At 41.6% G+C, this 21099-nt stretch overlaps 1 long non-coding RNA gene across 1 annotated transcript; it reads left to right on the forward strand.

Annotated features, from left to right (window-relative positions):
• Positions 1 to 9965: 9965 nt before the first annotated feature.
• LOC122062086 lies at positions 9966 to 21034 on the forward strand. The gene is made up of 3 exons (XR_006134800.1): positions 9966 to 10412; positions 11954 to 12002; positions 20885 to 21034. It is a non-coding gene; the product is annotated as an uncharacterized LOC122062086 (long non-coding RNA).
• The last annotated feature ends 65 nt before the right edge of the window (positions 21035 to 21099 follow it).

The raw sequence follows: 21099 nt of genomic DNA on the forward strand, positions 1-21099 counted from the left end.
TCCCTTAGGCCTTATTCCTTGGGCCTCGACTTTTATGCCGCTCACGACCAAGACCTTCGGTCAGGCCAGCTCGGCCCTTGCCTGAGCCCCCAACCGAGGTAAGGACCTTCGGTTAGGTCCATTTGGCCTGGGCCTGAGCTCCCAACCGAGGTAAGGACCTTCGGTCAGGTCCGCTCGGCCTTTGCCTGAGCACCCAACAAAGGTAAGGACCTTCGGTCAAGTTCGCTTGGCTTGGGCCTGAGTCCCCAACTGAAGTAAGGACCTTTGGTCAGATCCGCTCGGCCTTTGCTTGAGCCCCCAACCGAGGTAAGGACCTTCGGTCAGGTCCACTCGACCTTTTCCTGAGCACCTAACTGAGGTGAGGACCTTCGGTCAGGTCCGCTCGGCCTGGGCCTAAGCTCCCAACCAAGGTAAGGACCTTCGATCAGGTCGACTTGGCCTTTCCCTGAGCACCCAACCGAGGTGAAGACCTTTGATCAGGTTTGCTTGGCTTGGGCCTGAGCTCCCAACCAAGGTAAGGACCTTCGGTCAAGTCCGCTCGGCCTTTGCCAGAGCACCCAACAGAGGTAAGGACCTTTGGTCAGGTCTGCTCGGATTGGGCCTGAGCCCCCAACCGAAGTAAGGACCTTCGGTTAGGTTCGCTCGGCCTTTTCCTGAGCTCCCAACCGAGGTAAGGACCTTCGGTCAAGTCTGCTCGGCCTGGGCCTGAGCTCCCAACTGAGGTAAGGACCTTCGACCAGGTCCTCTCGGCCTTTGCCTGATCCCCCAACAGAGGTGAGGACCTTTGGTCAGGTCCGCTCAGCCTGGGCCTGAGCTCCCAACTGAGGTAAGGACCTTTGGCCAGGTCCTCTCGGCCTTTGCCTGATCCCCCAACAGAGGTGAGGACCTTCGGTCAGGTCCGCTCAGCCTGGGCCTGAGCTCCCAACTAAGGTAAGGACTTTCAGTCAGGTCCACTCGGCCTTGGTCTAAGCCCCTAACCGAGGTAAGGACCTTCGGTCTGGTCCACTTGGCCTGGGCTTGAACTCACAACCGAGGTAAGGACCTTCGGTTAGGTCCGCTCGGCCTGGGCCTGAGTTCCCAACCGAGGTAAGGACCTTCGATCAGGTTCGCTCGTCCTTTGCCTGAGCACCCAACCGAGTTAAGGACCTTTGGTCAGGTCCACTTGGCTTGGGCCTAAGTCACCAACCGAAGTAAGGACATTCGGTCAGGTCCACTCGGCCTTTGCCTGAGCACCCAACCAGGGTGAGGACCTTCGGTCAGGTCCGCTCTGGCTCAAACCTCAAGGACTGTGATTGATGACGTGATAGCGCCATTAATGCGTAGGCAGTCGTATCATTTTTCTTCCATTTATAAAGTGTGGGGGCCCATTTGTGAGCCACTTTTGTTTTTCCCTCGGAGAGCCTTCCTTTGGTTTAGGTGTTTCTTTCGGAGAGCTTCCCCTCGGTCTCAGTTTCCTTTTTTTTGGCATCTCGTTTAAATCAAAAGTAAGTACAATGTCCAGTTCATCTGGGTACAGCTCCTCGTCCTCTGAGAGGACAATGTCCAACCGAAGGGATCGAAGCCCTGGGGGGATCCCAGGGATGTCCTCGGGCTCTTCCCTCGATACGCCCTCATCTTGCGACTCATCGTCAGCAGCCTCACCGTCTGAGTCCGAGGGTGGCTCAGACGGTGAGGGGTTCAGAGAGAGGGTGCTTGAATCCTGAGCCCAGACCCAGGACCCCTCTTGAGGTGGAAGCTCTCCACATCGTTTCTACCATGGACGAGCTGAAGTTTGGGGAACTAAGGGCCTCCTTCAGTATTTCAGATGCTTTCGAGCTCCGACTATCAAAACCGACCAACTGAGTCAGCTATTGAAACTCCGAAGAGCTGTGCTTATACAAGGAGGCCTTCAAGGTCGGCCTTTGACTTCCCTTCCACCCTTTCTTTGCCCGAGTGTTTCGGCATTACGGGATTTGTCTGACCCAGCTAACGCCGAACGGATGGCAGTAGATGCTCAGCTTCGTCGTCCTCTTCTTTAAGCACCAAAGGCCTCTCTCCCTCCCACTCTTCGTCAATTGCTTCCTCCTCCAGGCCAATAAGGGACTTTCGGGCTAGTACTATTTCAGCCCTCGGAAAGACCTTCGGTTGCTGAATGGTTACCCAACGTCGATCCACGAGTGGAAGGAGAAATTCTTCTTCGTGAGGTTGTCCGAGGGGGTGCCCTTCTGCACTATCTGGGATATCCTTGATTTGAGGATGGTGAATTCCGCCCCAACCCTTTTTGGGACAGACACGGAGTCGATGGCGATGACAAGGCGTCAAGACACTTTCCCTCTAGTTGAGTCCGACAACCTTAAGTCCGATGCCGTTTTATTCAGATTCGGGCTTAGCCCGGGTGAGTCTAAGGCCAGCCCAAGTTTATTTACCTCGGGTCTTCGTACTTCATATTAACTTCCTTCATGTCTTCATGCAGTGCAAATCTCCAGGGCCGAGGCTAGGGCTGCAGCTGCGGAGGGGTAGGTCCAAATAAGGGAGGCCAGGGTGCGGGATGCACAGCAGCAACAAAAGCAGAAGAGGAATGAGAAGAAGAAAGGGGCCCCCTCCTTCGAAGCTCCCCTTCGAAGAAAAGGGCCAGGGTTGAAGGACCCAGCATCGAAGCAGTCCAGGCCCTCGCTATTTTGGGCCATAACTTGTCTACCCGAGATGCTTCTTTGGTGGCTGACTTCAGAAGCCCGAGGGTCATGAATATCCGAGTCGAGGTTGGATTCGTCCCTCGGTGGTCGGTCAAGGAGGATGACACTGTCCGTCTGGCGTGTAGCTCATGAGCTGGTACAGAAGGGCAGTCTCCCCCGAGATGCCACCGAAGCACAACGCCAGGGAACGGCGGCCATGATAACTAGCGCCTGCATTTTCATGGAATGGGTAAGCTTCGGACATCAAAACCTTAATTTATTATCATTACAAAATTCTGACCATCAGTGTCTTACACAGGCCCAAAACTAAGTGGGTCAGCTGGCTATCCAGGCCAAAGCCTTGGCCCGAGGCCTCGAGACTTCCGAACGCGAGAAGTCTACCCTCGAGAATGAGCGTTTGGTCCTCCTCGAGAAGGTGGAGCACCTGGAAGTGGACCTTCTTCGTACTCCCCAGGAATGCAATCCGAAGCTTGCAGAGCTAAAGGCCAGATGGCGGCGAGGGTTCAGGAGGCCGAGGTCCGAGGGGCCGAGCAGTATAGGGCCTCTGAGGACTTTCAAGAGGAGGTAAGGCATGCCATCGCCCCTGGGTTCACAATGGGTGCTACTGAGGTTTGAGACTTGGTCCTCGAGCATTACCCAGAGATCTCCTTTGAGGACATCGGACTCATTTTCAAAGAGGAGGGTGTTGAGGCAACCCTGACAGCCACTGAGGTGGCCAATGCCAACGACGAAGGCAGTAGCGAGGAAGGTGAGGTTCAGCTACAATGCGAGGTGCCTCTGACTCCTGGTCACGATGGCTTCGATCTGGTGACCCTCCACCATGCCTAGGACGAGGCTGTGAACCCGATGGATGCCCCCTGAAGCTGCCTTTTTTTCTTTTTTTTACTTCAGCCTTCGGGCTCTTTTTTTTTGTAATCTCAGCCTTCGGGCTTTTTCAATGAATGAATGTTTCAGTTTCTTCGAATACATTTGCCTTTTTCTTTTTCCCATTTTCTTCTTCAGTTAAGGGATCTTTAGCCATAGGTTGGTGCACGAAAGTTGAAAGGCCTTGTTGGCAGCCCCAGGATTAATATGGCTCTACCTGTCTTAGTACGAGGCTCGGTCCTGTTTCATCGACGAATTCGAGGGCCATGGTCTTTAAGGGAGATCATGGACAAGCAGGATTCCACTAAGTGTTGTGTTCCCCCTCATCTCCAGTTGAGGGGGATCTCCTTATGTGTGGAGATCGGGGGGAACTGTTGACCTGTCCAGCCTTGGGCTAAACATCCAGCCGAGGGGTGTTCCTTCGGCTGTTACCTCTAAGGTGACGATCTTCGGTTGTGTCCCTTCGGCAAATCCCCCTGGCTCTACCTTGATCAACAACCGAAGTAAGGACCTTCGGTTGTGTCCCTTGGCCTTAGCCCGAGCCACCAAACAGGAATATTCTAGTCAACTGCCTTAAACCAACTTATATTTTTCGTAAATAAAATCCTCCGGAGAGCTTGGGATGGGGAGTTGCAACTTGGAAGTGCTTAGGGATTCAAAAAAAATTACAAAATGTAAATGTAAGTGTGCTTGCTATTTCACTACTGGTAGAATTTCCTCAAGTTCTTCGAGTTCCATGATCGGAGTACCTTTTCTCCCCCCGTAATCTCCAGGTGATAGGACCCTGGTCGTATTATCCTTGAGACTCTATAAGGACCTTCCCAATTTGGAGCTAGCTTTCCTTGATGCCTCGGATCTGATATCTCTGCCCTTCTGAGAATGAGGTCACCCATTCTGAACTCATTCCTTTGGACTTTAGAGTTGTAATACCTCGTAACCTTTTGCTGGTAGGCGGCGATCCTTTCCTGCAAGGCGTCTCTGACTTCAGTCAAGAGGTCTAAATTAGCTCGGAGTCCTTTGTCATTTTCTTCTTCATCGTAATACTGAATCCGATGGGTCATGGCTCCTACCTCCACTAGGAGCACAACTTCGGTGTCGTAGGTTAAAATGAAGCAGAGTACGAAGCATTAGTAGCCGAAATTAATCTGGCGTGGGCTTTGATGGTACAGGAGTTAGTGGTGTATAGTGACTCACAGCTCGTGGTACGATAGGTGAATGGAGACTACAAAGCCAAAGAATAAAGGATGGATGAGTACTTAAAGATAGTGCGAGAGAGAATAACAGCCTTCAAGGAGTTCGAGGTAAGGCAGGTGCCACGAGAAGAGAATGCCAGTGCAGATGCACTGTCACAGTTGGCCACCTCTGACTTCATGGACCTTGGACGATCGGTGTATTTTGAAGTGTTACCCCAACCAAGTACCGAAAGACCCCAAGAGGTGTTACCAGTTGGCGAGAACGGGACCAGCTGGATGGATGCCATAATCAGGTACCTAAAAAAAGGTGTACTCCCCAAAGATAGGAACGAGGCAAGGAAGATACGAATGTGGTCAGCAAGCTTCATGCTAAAAGATAAGATGCTATATAAGATAGGGTTTACCACACCATACCTTAAATGCCTGAACCTTGTCGACATCGAGTACGCACTCCGAGAAGTACATGAAGGGATATATGGCCAATATCTCAGAGCCCAGGCCTTGGCCCACAAAGTGCTGAGGCAGGGCCTATTTTGGCCAACCATGAGGAGGGATGCAGAAGAGTTCATCATGAAGTGCATTAAGTGCCAGATGTTCGCCCCCGTCCATCGGCAGCACTTTACTAAGCTTTTCTCCCTATCAAGCCAGGTACCATTTGCCATATGGGGAATAGACATCCTAGGCCCATTCCCCCTGGCGATGAGGCAAAGAAAGTTTGTTGTGGTGGCGGTAGACTACTTCACGAAGTGGGCAAAGGCCGAAGCATTGGCTACTATAACTGAAAAAAATGTAAGGGACTTCTTCGAGAAGGCGGTAGTCTATCGATTTGTAATCCCCTGGGTGGTAGTAACAGACAATAGAACACAGTTCGCCAACCTGACTTTTGATTTGTTTTGTGATGCCCTCGGTATTAACCATAGGAAAACATCTGTCAGTTACCCATCGACCAACGGACTGACAGAGGTAACCAATCGTACCCTGCTCCAAGGAATAAAGAAGAGACTAGATGATGCTAAGGGGTTATGGGCAGAAGAGTTAAAAAACATCCTCTGGACTTATTGCACTATTGGTGTCATCGCGCAGATCTTCTATCGGGAGTGCCTCGCCCGCCTTTTCTTTTCCCCATAAGGTGGTAGCGTTGCACATCCGGGATGCCTCCTAATCGCCTCGACACTCACTGACACCATACTTGGTTGGGAACTTCATCTTAAGGTGTGGCGTGGGGATGATAGCCTTTAGTAGGTTTAAACCAACTCTCCCTAGTATGGCGTTGTACGCCGAAGTAATGCCTACTATCAGGAAGTTGATCATGACTGTTACTTGGCGGTCTTTGGTGCTAGCTCTTACTGGCAACTCAATCGATCCCTCCACTTTGACCGAGGCACTTGAGAATCCTTGCAATGGGTGTTTGACCTTCTTTAGCCTTCCCTCGTCCAAGCCCATCTTCTAGAAAGCCTCAAGGAACAGGATATCAGCTGAACTGCCATTATCCACCAAGATACTTTTTACTCTGCAATCGACTATGGTCATGGTGATTACCAGGGCATCATCGTGTGGCATGTGCACCCCTTCCAAGTCATCATCTGAGAAGGAAATAACCATCCCCGTCTTCACCTTCTTGTTCGACCATTCAGCCACATGCAAGCTTCTCGCATAAGCTTTTGCTTTCTTGGTCAAGATTGAACTTTCTCCAGCGGCTAGGCCTCCACAGATTGTCGCTATAACCCTAGTTGGGCTTTTATGATCGTCCCAGAGGTGATGGTCAGCTTCCTCGGGTGTCCTGTCCCTTTTCCATTCCTGATTGCCCCTGCGGGCTGGCCCCCTTCTTTCATGGCGACCTCTGTCGTCTCTACGACGATTGTCCCTGCGGTTATTATCATCTTAGGCATCTTCCTTTTCACTGTCTACGAATCAGCCTAGATATCCTCTTCGGATCATTCCTTCTATTTCCCCCTTCAAGTTCCAACAATCTTTGGTGTCGTGGTTGTGGTTCCTGTGGAAGTGGTAATATTTGTCCATATTGCGTCTCTCAGGGTGTCGTCCCATCTTCCTTAGCCACTCCATTAGCACATCCATTCGTTTCCGGTTCAGGGGCGCGTATTTCTCAAACTTCTTCAGTGGATTGGGTTCCTGACCACGTTTGGACTTTCGTCTTTTGCCCTCTTCGGAAGGTTTGTCGTCGCCTTTTGAGATCCTTTTCCTCCTCGTCTTCTCTTTGGCTTCTTCATCGGCTTGAAGGGTTTCTTCCATCTGGATGTACTTATCACACCAAGCCCTCAACTCGGCTAGGTTCCTTGGTGTATGCTTCGTCAAAGACCTTTTTAGCTCTTTATCCTTGATGCCTCCCAGCAGGGCCGTGAACTCTTCTTTCGAGTCCAGACCTCTAATCGTGATCTTCTCCTACTGGAAGCGCTTTATGTAGTTTCGCAGTGACTCTCCTTCATGTTGTTTGACGTTGTTCAGGTTCAACGTGGTCTTCTGAAGGGGTTAGCTACTGGAGAATCCCTTCATGAAGAAGTAACTCAAATCGTTGAAGCTGTGGATCGATTTCGTCGGCAAGGGATTGTACCATTACCTTGTCACTCCTCTAAATGTCAAAGGCAAGGCACGACACATGATGTTTTTTGAGACTCGATCGAAATGCATAGCAACCTTGAAGCCTTCCAGATGATCGATGGGGTCCCCGGACCTGTCATAAGTATCATATTTGGGTAGGCAAAAATCGTCCAGGAGCGGGTCCCTCATGACCTCATCAGCTAGAGCCGTGTCATTAGTGAGGTCTGGCTCACGAGTTCTTGTCTAGTTTTCTGCTACCTTCCAGATCTCGTCTTTCAGGTCTAGGATCATCTGCTTCAACCCCCAGTCCTCATGTCTCTGTCCATCTCCTTGGCGTGGTTCCCCATATCTGGCCCTGGTGGTTAGACAATAATCCACTCTTTTCTTCCTTGCTCAGTTTCGAGGATTTTGATCGGACCTTATCAATCCTGTACTACTCTGGTCCTTGTCTTGAGCTCGCTCTGGCTGGATATGGGGGCTTTGCAGTGCTCTGCTGGTCTTCTGAGAGACGGCTTTGGAGACCTCCTTCATTGCCTTGGCCATTCGGTCATACTTCTCCTGAAGGGCTTCGAACTGCTCCTGTGTCACATATTTCTGCTCCCTAGGAGGGGGTGGAGGATTACTATCTCCGTGCACCGAATATCTGACCAAATGCTGGTCCCTCGTGGAACCTTCCCGATCATCGTTTCCCCATTCTTCATCGATTTCCGTCGAGGGAGGGAGCTCTCTTGATGGTTCCTCCTCATCCATGTTTATACTCAGCGCTGCTCTTATTTTCTTACGATTGTAGGTTTTTCCCACCATTACTGTTGTTTCCACAGACGGCACCAATCTGTTGCTACTGAAAATCCGTATGAGCTGATCTACACAGTTTTCTGTTTGAGGAAAGACGCGACTTGGCTGGGAGGACAAAGGTGAAGAGAAGGAGAAGCCCACAGGGCTTGGACATGGTTTAGTTGCAGTGGGGACTAGAAGAAACAAAGGAAGCGTCTGAGGTTATTAATGGCGAAGCGAAGCGAACCAAAGAGTTGAAAGGGTTTTCTTCAAAATTTCTCTTTTGTTGAGGTGTTTGTTTGTGTATTTCCTTTGATCTCTGGGAATTAAACGGGATTTAGGTTGCTTGGGTGGATTTTTTATTTGATTTGGGTATCTTTTCGATCTATAAAGTTCAGGTTTTGTGGTGAATTGTGTTGATCTTCTCCTGGTTGTGTGGATGGAAATCTGAATTTGAGGGTTATTTTAAGAGAATTTGCAGACTTTTGAACCAAAAACAGAGGAGTAGGATTTGTTTTCGCATGTGAATAGAATGCCTGCAACGGATTACCATTGATGAATCTTTCGTCTCGATAGGTCATTTATATTGAGCATTAGTGCGTGATCAAGTTCATTCATACTATTCCCGATCGATTATTGCCCATGCAAAAGGGTCAAACCTCAACCAATTTCCTTTTTGGGATGCTTCGTACATCCATGATTCTTCATGCCAGCCCATCTTGCATATCAAACATGGAGAAAAAGATTGGAATGCAACTGGACCAAGCTACGTTGGAAGACCTCTTAATGCACAACTTCTCTTATTCCATGGAAACGCTTTGCAATGTTAAATGTGTACAACGGATTCTTGAACATTTCTTAGCCATGGATCAGGAAACTGGCAGGGATCCAGAAACAAGTACCGATCGATTCAATGATCTTCACGCTGTTCCCGGTCAAGATCTACTCTCCCTGTCATGGATTCGTCGTCTTCTTGATGCATTCCTCAGCTGCCAGGAGGATTTTAGGATTGTCTCTTCAATAACACGGCCCTTAGATCGAAACCTCCCCTGGATCACATGATCAACGAATTTTTTAAGAGAAGCTTTTGCAACTCTACATGCGATGGAATTGAGCAGGTCCAGCGATGGAAGAAATACATGGAGATCGTCCTTTGCGCCTTGGACTATCACCAGAAGACTCGAAGAAGAAGGCCACTTCAATCTTATGGTTAAAGGATAAAATGGTCTTTTGACTTTTAAAATTAATAGTAGACTAACACCGTTAGACTTAGGGAAGGGGGACGTAATTTGTTCAAACCCTTGGATCCATATATAATTTCAACAAGCTACAGGGAAGGGATGTAATTTTCCCTTTAAAAAATTATTGACGAAAAAAAATTTATATAATGCCTAGGAAAGTACCCTTAAAATTATTTATTTTGTGGTAAATTTATATCTAAAATACAATAAATAAATGAAATAAATTTTAAAAAACCTAAAATTAATGTAAGTGATAAAAATTTTGACAAATGGCACAATATAACCTCAAAGTATTCCATCACCCATTAATCCTACGATAAATTTCTATACGATGGCATGAAAAATCTTGCGATGTATTACATCACCCCACAATCAAAATTTCTCATGTCATAGAAATATAGTCCTCAAACTTTAAACCTCAAAAAATATTAAACTCAAGTTAAACCATAAGTATATTGATTACAGCAATAGATCTAGGTTCTCATCGACACTAAATCAGCATATTTCTTAGAATTTTTTGAAAATTTGAAAATGCGGATTTTTGCCTACCGAATGATATTATGTGACAGATTACAGCGGTAGATCCACGTTCTCATCACCACTAATTTGGAGCAATTCCACCCTTAATGTACGACACATGCCCCTAGGGATGAGAGAGAGAGAAGCTTTAACTTTTGGCAAACTGCTGCTGCCAATTCTGTTCCATATCTTCTGGATCTACCATCCCCCAATTAAAATTCCCCCTTTCATTTTCAAATCGCTGAAACAAGAGGATGACATAGGTTTCAACTCAAGTGGATGAAATCAACTGCGATCAACTCTTCCTCTCCTCCGGTGGAAGCAACAGTTGCCGGCGACTATCGCTTAGGTTGGACCCTTCTTCTCCAAAGGAAAAAACTGCATATATAAGGAGTTTAGAGGAATGTATGTACTATGTTTCAGTTTTGGAGAGCTGTGGATGACGACTTTTTTTGGAGTATCTTTCTGTTTCCAATTTCAGAGAACAGAAAGGCTGAGGTCATACATTGAAGAGTTTATTGGACTAGTGTTGTCTGCAATCTAAGTTGCTTTCACATTGCCCTCTACACCTCTACTTCGTAAATGATGGCCAAGTATAACTCAATCTCGATCTCCAAAAATTTTAAGAAGATCTTCTTTCTCATTTGCTTGCTCTATTTTATCCATTTTATTCCACTTTTCCAACCTCTCATGGATTTTGTTGGGCCATTTGAAACCTTCTCCCTTGAATTAAAGAAGGATAGAGAGAAAGAAGTGGGGGATCCTTTAGGTTATTATTTTACTGCCTCTTGAAAGAACAACACAACTCATTTCCTACACGGTAGGATGAGGCTCTATGAGCCAGAGCAGAGGTTGGGTATTGTTTAATAACACTTGATCAAGCTAGAAAGACAAAGACACTTGGAAATGAAGATGCAATTAATAGGTTGACCTCCTTTTTTCGCTTCACCATTTCACATAAGCCTGGAACCTTCGACCTCAAGGCTGAGTACACAATCAATAAGCCATTGAGGCTAAGAAGAGGCTTGTGATGGGTATTCTTTTTTCTTTGGTAATGGCTTGTGATGGGTATTCATGTACAATGGTTGTTGGCACCTTCTTATAATTTTCAATTGCTGTGCAAGTTAGAAATTTTTAGCTTTTGGCTTTCTTTTACTCTTTCTGATTTCTTGTGGGTTTCAAACAAATTTTAAGTTGTACATTAAGATCAATCAAGTCCACTTTTTTTGTATCAAATAAAATGTCGGATTTTCCATTACAGAACGTTAAAACTATAAGTGTTACCTAATTAAATCAATGAACAACAATACAGTAGAGCAGTTGGCTTTAATCATGAAATGTAAAGTAGACATAGAGCCTCTGTTTTTTTTTTTTTCCCCCTTCTATTAGATTTAAAATTACTAAACATAGCATGTGAAGCCTTTGGAAACCCCATTGATAGGCATGTTCCATTATTCATGAAATTTTTTTTCCCCTTCTATTAGATTTAAAATTACTAAACATGGCATGTGAAGCCTTTGGAAACCCCATTGATAGGCATGTTCCATTATTCATGAAATTAGATAGTTTAAGGAATCTGTATGGCATCATTTCATTACCAATATTGGCTAATAATGTTGATACAAATATGGATGCACAAGCACCGATATGTTGCTATGGTAGAGGGATGATGGTCATCCGGACTTCACTATGCAAAAGAATCCAAGGCGACTATTTTACAGATGTCCATTCAATGAAAGATATCCAAACATTTTTATATGGTTGAATCCAAAATTGAGGAATGAATCAGAGACTATAGACACAAGGGCATTACTCATATAAAAGTATTAATAGAAACGCACAGATCAAATTCGGCTACTCTCCAATCACCCCATACCCCACAAGTGCATAACCAATACTTGTGGACTAGTCCTTGCTCAATAATTATAGTGTAATAATCTTTCTGTGCATTTGGGTGTTAGTTTTTTTGTGTCATGTCTTCTATGTAACGCCTTTGTAAACACTATAATTGTTCGAGATTGAAAATACATCTTGTACTTTCTTGTATCTAATGACATTGCACAACTATCAAGTTCACTTTTTTTTAATCTTATTTTTCAATTATCAGAATTATCCTAACAATTTTTGTTTTTAGGTGAGGAGTTTTTGGCTCAAAATGGTAGTGCACTTGGGGATTACCTAAGGTAAGGTGGTTTGAATCCACCAAGACTCATAAAATGCTATTTTGTTTTGCATTATGAATGCTAATAACAACAAAAACTAATTGTGTTGACATCAAATAGTAGACAATTTAATCTTAATTATATTATGAATATCAATGAACATAAATTTATGCTGACAACAAATAGAATGACATAAACTTGGTAAAGGCTTATGAGTCTTGGTGGCTTCGAGCCACCATACCCTGAGTATAAGCCCTAGGTACTCTACCATTTTGAAGTGAAGACTCCTTACCTATAAAAAAAAATTGTTAGGACAATTTTGATAAGCATAAAAAAAGAGAGACATATCTAAATAAATATTACTAAGTTTGAAAGGAATAACATAGAAAACATCAATAAAGTATAGTCTATATGTAACATAATAGAAAATTATGAATGTATATAATAGCACAATCAAAGTCCATGATAGTCAATCTAAATCTAATCTTCATCTTGGGAGTGATGAATTTCTGATGCTCGAGAGAATAAAATAAGAAAGAGAATTGATAGAACCTTGCACAAACTATATGTTGGAAAAAATATTAGAAGCTTCAGGTATGCTGCTTTTAAAGAAACCTACACTAGAGCTGTTTCGAAAGCATAAAAACTCTTCGAAATTACTCACCATAAGTGAAGTGAAGCTTCTGTAACTGTTCACCATCTGTTGTGCATCATCTGGTAGATTCGACATTCAAAATTCTAGGATGTACGGTGCAATGTTGGGTGCAGGATTTGATATCATATATGGGTCATTAGATGTAGTGATACTGATACTTGCAAGCTTCAACATTAATTCCGTAACAACCTCCTTTGCCCGAGCGTATTCCTCAGCTGTATTTGAAGCTTCTGATGTAATCTTAACAAGTTCAAGACAAATACGACTATAAAGTTGAGTACATGAGTCTTGGCATCTTGTTTCCTAATTCAAATTCAGCTTTTAACTCATTAGCATGTTTATCATTTTGAACCCTCTCAAAGTGTTTAAAAAATTGCAAAACATCCAAAATTGATTTCAAATAATTCTTCAAGTCACTTTCAAATTCCCACTAAGCTATGTACTCTGAATGCCTAATGTTAATGTGTTTTTCATATAACATTTAACACATTTATATTTATTAAGTCTATATATACAATGCAACCATGAATTATTCTCAACTTTATACTCACTAAATAATTCCAACTATGCATCCTTGAATTGAACTTTCTCCTCATATTAAAATATACATTTTTTAAAATCTTTAAGAAAACACGAATCATTCTTCATCATGCTGCCCAAATACTTAATGCCATTTTATATTATTTATCATGTAAATAACCCATGCCATGTCTCAGGCCACATTTCATGTTATTTTTTTTGCCATAGCAATATCTTGATCCGTGAAGATGGTTATAGGCTTTTTATCATTATGTGCTTTAGTGACTGTCTCAAATAACCACTTAAAATATTCGACCGTCTCATCGGATAAAAGTGCAGCCCCAAATATAGTGCATCATCAATGATGATTAAACCCAGTAAATATCCTACATGATATACACTCTTCGTTTGTGTAAAATGTAGTGTTAAAGCTAATTACATGTTCAAATTGTGCATAATCAATTATCATCTTCAGATCAGCCCAAGATATATTAGTTATTTGTTCATCACTGTCTAGCTACATGCTTATATAAAAGAAGGATTATTCGTACTTTGCTTTACATATTACTTCAACAAACTACCTGTTTCACCATAAGATAGGGCATGCATTTTTTTAGTATAGAGATAATTCCTATGATCTTCAGTCGTGTAGCTAAGGTTCTCACTTCCACCAGCTTGTCTACCCATGAACTTAAATATGGACTTAGGTCTGATCCCCGAGTCATCCACCAAATCAATTTCATATTGATGCATATTGGACATGTTCATTTCTGAATGCATCATTGAACAATAGCTGGAAGATGAAGAATGTGATTATGTTCTTCTAAATCATGATACTCGTATTTTTCATTGTCTCGACTCTTGGATTACTAGTATGAATGTCTCGCATGTCTTTTTGACAATCAGCTTTAAAACATATAAATCCCAATAAAGTTATAGTTGTCTTGTCTTTTTTGCTTTTATTTACAAATTCTCTCATAAGACTAAAGCATGTAGTTCATCCACATATGTTGTAGAAATCATAAGACTCATCCTCTGGATTAATAACATCCCAACCTGAAGTTTACTCTCAAGATCTCCACCTTGCTCAACCTCATGGAATAAACCAACATTCTCCATTATTCAATGATTTTGGTGTACTTTTCTAACCAATAACACTTACAATAAAGTAGAATGCGATTTTGGTGTACTTTTCTAACCAATAACACCTACAATAAAGTAGAATGCAAAAAGCAAGTAAAGAATAGAAATGGACATGCCTTGCACTTTATACAAATGAAAATTTAACATAATTTTTCCAACTAAAGTAGGGCATAACTACTGCAATCACCAATCATCACAACTAAAAACTAAAAGATACTTCTAGTTTGTTATAGTCAGTATAACAAATCAAAGATCCATAGTAGGTAAATAACCAAATACATGAAGGCCAAAGTGTGGAAAAAACTCAAAAATATTTTGGGAGTTACAATCACATCAACCTTACTAAAATATGGATGGATTATAAGGGTACCGAAGGTGTATGAAAATTAAACTAAACTGGCCTACTCTCTATAGATAAAATAGAATAATAAGGAAAAACAAGTCAAGAATCTAGCAGAACCTCATTTGGAATCCACAAAAAGCAACCTCATAAATGGCCTTGGAAATGCATTAAAATCCATAGTTGTGTGAAGAAATTTGAAATCATTGTATTCATAAAATGGCCTATGCACCTATTCAGCTAAACCTCAAGCAGAATCCTTTTGGACCTCCAAAACTATAACAAAGAACATAAATTCCTCTAAACAATTACACACACACACACACACACACACACACACATATATATACATTGCTTAACCTTTATGCTCTCTAAAATTGCAAACAGAAAGATACCATGGTGGGTGAGAAAAAAAATGCAAGCATACAGAAACTATACCAGAGAACATACATTGCTTAATCTTTATGCTCTCTAAAATTGCAAACAGAAAGATACTAAAAAAAAAAAAAAACAGCATCCACAGTTCTCCAAAACGGTAGAAAAATCAGCTACTAGAATCCTATCTCCGTCTACCAAAACTACTAGAAAAACCAATGCAATCCCTCTAAACAGTTACACGAGAAAGTTACAGCCAAGATATATATATATATATATATATAGAGAGAGAGAGAGAGAGAGAGAGAGAGAGAGAGAGAGAGATGATGATGAAGAAGAAAGGGTTTATATGTAATTGTTCAGGTTTCATATACAAACTCCTTATATATAGATTTTTTTTCCTTTGGAGAAGAAGGGCCCAACCTAGGCGGTAGTAATTGCTGCTTCCACCAGAGAAGAGGAAGAGTCAATCACTGCTGATTTTGTCCACCTGAGTTGAAACCTAGGTCATCCTTTTGTTTTTGTGGTTTCAAATTGAAAGGGGGCTTTTGATCGGGAGATGGTGGATCTAGAGGATATGGATCTGGTTTGGCAATAGTAGTTCGTTAAAAGTTGAAGCCTCTCTCTCTCTCTTCCTTAGTCGTCCATGTCACTAGGGACACATATCGCATGTTGTGGGTGGAATTGCATGGAATTGCACAATGGGAGAATTGGAGAGGATCTTAATCCATCAAGGATGAATATTTGGTCTTTACTATGGAAATTTAAAAATAAACCTAAATTTTGACTTTTTATGTGAAAACTTCTTGAGGATCGTATTGCCACTAAGCATAGAATAAGTCATTTCTTAAATATTGATAGAAGATGTATGTTTTGTTCTGTTGGAAAAGAACGTGACTGGCATTTGTTCATATCTTACCCTTTTACTAAGGGGCTGTTTGATAACACTCTGGGAGAATGTTTCTGGTGTTCTTCTATTCTACGGGAATGCAAATAGAACAGAAATATGTTTGGCATGTCCGGTTCATTTTTGTATTCCCCCAGAATGAACCAATGAAAAAGAATGACTAAAGAATACATTGCAAGAGTACAAAAAAGTTACTTTTCTATTCTTTTACAAACTTAAAAGAACAAAACCATTCAAAACCCCACAACCCCTTTTCTGCAACTCACGATCAAAAACCCCCAAATCCGTCGCTTCCCTGCAACAGGTTCTCACTCTCTCGATCGTCACTTCCCTGCAACTGTCGCTCTCCTGCGACGGTCGCTCTCTCTCGGTCGCCGCTTCCCTGCAACGGTCTCTCCTCTTGGTCGCCGCTTCCCTGTCTCTCTCCATCGTCGCTTCCCTGCCTCTCTCTCGGTCACAGGTCGGTCGCCGCTTCCCTGTCTCTCTTGGTCGCCGCTTCCCTGCCTATCTCGGTCGTCGCTTCCTTGCAACTCTCTCAGTCATCGCTTCCCTGCAACTCTCTCGGTCGCCGCTTCCCTGCAGCAGGTATTATCTCTCTCGCTCTCGCTCTTTTGCTCTCTCACAATCTCGCTCTCTCGCTCTCACAATCTCGCCCTCTCTCTCTCACAATCTCTCTCTCTCTCTCTCTCTCTCTCTCTCTCTCTCTCTCTCTCTCTCTCTTCCCTGCAGCAGCTTTCCTCAAAACTGTCTCACCTTGTTTTTTAAAAAATCACAAGTGGTTTGGTTTTTGAAACCACAACTCCTTTTTAAACTCACGCAGCCAATACCCTAAACCGTCTCCCCATTCCTCACTATTAAAACTGAAAGAAGAAAGAACAAGGCGGTGAAACCCTCCTTGCGAAAACAGAGGTCTACAAGTCCATTCCTCACTCTCGAGTTTCAACCCTCCTTGCAAAAACTAGAGCTTCAGCCCTCTCTCTCTCTCTCTCTCTCTCTGTGGGACGAAAGCTACTAGAGACGGTGAAGCCACTATCACAAGAAGGAAACAAAGTAGGTTTGCATTTTTAATAAACAAAGAAAGAATTCAACAGAGAGACCCCCATGACCTCAAAGTTCAAAATCAATTCCTTTTTGGGGTTCAAGTAAAAAACCCACATGAATTAATTGATTAATGGTAATAATCAATAATCAACAATCAATTTGTTTGTTAGCAAAACAAATACTGCTATGTAAGAAAACCCCCTCCTCTATTCTTTCTCTCTACTGAAATTTTCAAGTATACAATAAAACTCTAAAAACTAATAAAAAAATTTCACAATTTAAGAAGACAAAATTTCCAAATAATCTACTATAATTTCATCTTCTCTTTGAATTTTGGAATTATTTTATGGGTTTTTTTTTTTTAGTCAGAGGCAACAGAGATGGTAGCATCTCTGCCATGGTTGTCATCTATGCAGACAGACAAAGCTCTATCTCTAAATTAGGAGGTTTTGAAACTCCGGTTTCGTTTTCTTCTTCTTTCTTCTTTCAGTTCTGGGTTTATTCATCTTAAACCTAGAAAGAAAAATTTGGGAATAACCAATTTAATCTGGGGTTTTCAGCCATTAATTACTTGTCTTTTCTCTCTGTCTCTCTCTCTGTCGCTCTTTGTTCGCATGCTAAAAGAAGATTTTTTTTTCTTTCTGGGTTTTTGCTTGAAGAGAAGATTAATTTTTTCATCTTTATATTCCAAGTAATTAATAGAGGTAAAATCTTTGAGCATTTCTTCTTTTCTTGATATGTGTTTCTTAATTCACTCTCGTTTCTTGCTTGGATTTTGGGACATCTGTAAATTGCAGTGATTTGGGAGATTTTCTTGCTCTGATATTGTGATTTTTGTTAAGTCTGAAAATGTGTTTGGTAAATTTCTTATTTCTGTCTAGTTATGGTGATCTCTGTTCTTGACTGCTCAAGTTTCATAGTTGATTACTTTGATCGATCGTGATGGGTTTCTAAAAAATACTCATTTTAGCAAATTTCATCATTCTCAGCTTAAGATTCTTATTTATTTATCTGTTAAATTTTGTCATCAGCAAAGATTGTCTATTTATATTAATGTGGCAAGGAAGAAAAATTTCAATGCTTAATGAGATTGATATTTTGGATGAAGGTTGGTTGTGTAAATTTCAGTGCTTAATGATATTGATATTTTGGAGCTGGAAGAGGGCTTTTATTATGATTAGAGTATTCTATTTTGATGAGAATGATGGAAATATCAATTTGAAGTTCTTGAGCATGATGTAAACAAACACCAGAAAAAACATGTATTTCTATTTGTAGGCTATAATGAGATGTGTTTCTATTTTTAGAGAAATGGCATCCATTTCGAGAGCTAATAACGAGGCAGCAAAATGGACTCAAAGCGAACAAGATTATCTCCTGAAATTAATGATTGAACAAGTGAAAGTTGGTAATAAGAGTTCCAGCACTTTCAATAAAGGTGGGTGGAACAATATCAAGAAGGGGCTTGAGGAAAAAGCTAATCGATCATTTACGATGGTTCAATTAAGGAATAAGATGAATAAAATGCGATTTGATTACAGCGTTTTCAAGAAACTACTGGATACTACAGGTTTTGGTTGGAATTCTGTGACGAGAACCTGTACAGTTGAAGATGAGAGTGTTTGGGATGTACAAATTAAGGTATACTGTACTTTTATATGATTTTTTAATATTGGGTGTAATTTTATCTAATAGCTAGTTTGTAAAATTTTCAGGCAAATCCTAATTGGTCAAAGTTTAGGGGGAATGGGCTACCACATTGGCCTGAACTATGTATAATTTTTGGGGATTCATATGCTAGTGGGATAGGAGGATTCGGGAATGAATATGATTTCAGGTTTGAAGAGGAATCGAGAGGTGTTGATGATGAGGTGGATGCAGATGTAGATGTAATTCCAACTACTCCATTGGCTAATACCTTGCCAATAGGTTATTATGAAAGCCAAGATCCAGGAACTGATCGTCCTAGAGTCAACAGAACACTTGATAGGACACCTACAGGATATAGGAAGAAGAGTAGGACAACTGGTATTGAACGCGCCATACAGACCCTAGCTGAGTCAGTAGCAAACAAGAATACTACAACCCCTAGCTCAACTCCAATGGGTCTCACTCCAAATACCACAGATTTCATCACTTCTACTTGTGTTAGATTATTGGAAACCATGAATGATATCCCAAGAGAGTTGCATATTAAGGCGTGTAAGAGGATATTGGTGGACCGGGAATGGAGAGAATTATTCATTACTGTCAAAGATGAAACGAAACAATTGGCCTTTGATGTGTTAGATTGATGGATGATAATCTAACCTTTTTTTTTTAATATGGATGATTGTAATGAAATACATTTAAGACCTTTTGTAATAGGATCGATATATTTTGTTAGGTACACTTGATGTAAAAGTGTACTATGGATATTTATACTTTATGCTATTTTTCTAAATATGCCAGTTAAATTTTACTATTATTGTAGCAAAAATTCTGTTGGATGTCTTTTGTTTTAAATACTTATTACATCATCTGATAATTATGCATGTTGGATGATTATAGTTTTATAGATCTTTTGGTACATTTATCATGGGATAAACATTTGTATGATATTAACAAGTTTAAAATTTATATTGAATCAGTTATGGCAAATGTCAATAATACTCCAATAATCTCCTCCACTGACGACGATGGAGAAGAATTGATTCTCGCAACATTGTTCATAGTACAATATCATTATTCCAGAGATTTATACACTAGAGAACCACGCAGGGATAGTGCATTCACAGGGGCAGCATGGGTACATAAGGTGTTGCATGGGCATACAAACCGCTGTTACGAAGAATTTGGCATGGAACGACATGTGTTCTTAAATTTATGCCTACTAATGAGACATTGTGGTTGGTTACAAGACAGTCGCAAAATTAGGGTAGATGAGCAATTGACAATGTTCATGTTCAGAATAACAGGTGTAGGTCCTACTAATAGAGCAGTTGAGGAGAGATTCCAGCATTCAGGACAGACTGTCAGCTATTACTTTGGCAAAGTATTGCAAGGGTGCTTAAGCTTTCTAAGGAGTATATCAAAGCCCCATCGTTTGATGAGATTCCTATGGAAATAATTGCAAACAACAAATGGTGGCCATATTTTAAGGTAAAATGGAAAATTTCTTTCTAATAAGTTTACACCATTTTTTAACTTATGATCGTTTTTTGTTTCACATAATAGTGCTTTTGGTTGGTTTTTTGTTTTATTTTAATTAGGATTGCATTGGTGCCATAGATGGTACACATGTTACTGCTATAGTTCCCAAGGAAAAACAGATCCCAAATTGAGGATGGAAGGGGATAACAACCCAAAATGTGATGTGTGCCTGCTCGTTTGACATGAAATTCACTTTTGTATATGCGGGTTGGGAAGGTAGTACAAATGATTATCGTGTATTCAATAGAGCCCTAGAGGATCCTACCTTGCGATTTTCTCATCCTCCCCAAGGTATATCAATTCCCAAATTATCATGTATGCAAATGATTATTGTGTATGCTTTTAATGTCTTGCTTTATCATATTGTAGGGAAGTATTACGTTGTAGACTCAGGATATGCGAGTAGGAATGGATACTTGACACCATTCAAAGGAGAGAGATATCATATACCAAATTATAATGGAGGAAGAAGACAACCCAGAAGTACTAAGAAATTGTTTAATTATAGACATTATTCTTTAAGGAATCATATTGAGCGTTGTTTTGGGATTTTAAAATCAAGATTCCCTATTTTAAAAAAACATGCCTCAATTCTCACTTAGTTACCAAAGTTATATTGTGATAGCTTGTTGTGGACTTCATAACTATATTAAATTTGAACAAATAGCAAATGCACTTTTTCAACAATTTGGGGAAGATGACTACTATGATCCTAATGAAGAGAGAGTCAGGGTAATCAACATTCACGGAGAACAAGAAGATGGTGATATTGCTAGTACTTCTACTACAATTCATCAGGGCAGTCAATGCGTACAAGGAAGACAAATGAATGAGCTAAGGATACAAATTGCAAATCAGATGGCAGTAGATTAGGGCTACCCCTTGATTTGATTGTTTATGTAATAAACTTTCAAGACACCTATTTGCAGCTATGATTTTTATTTTG

Source organism: Macadamia integrifolia, chromosome 14, assembly GCF_013358625.1.
Source record: "Macadamia integrifolia cultivar HAES 741 chromosome 14, SCU_Mint_v3, whole genome shotgun sequence".
NCBI classification, from domain to species: Eukaryota; Viridiplantae; Streptophyta; class Magnoliopsida; order Proteales; family Proteaceae; genus Macadamia; species Macadamia integrifolia.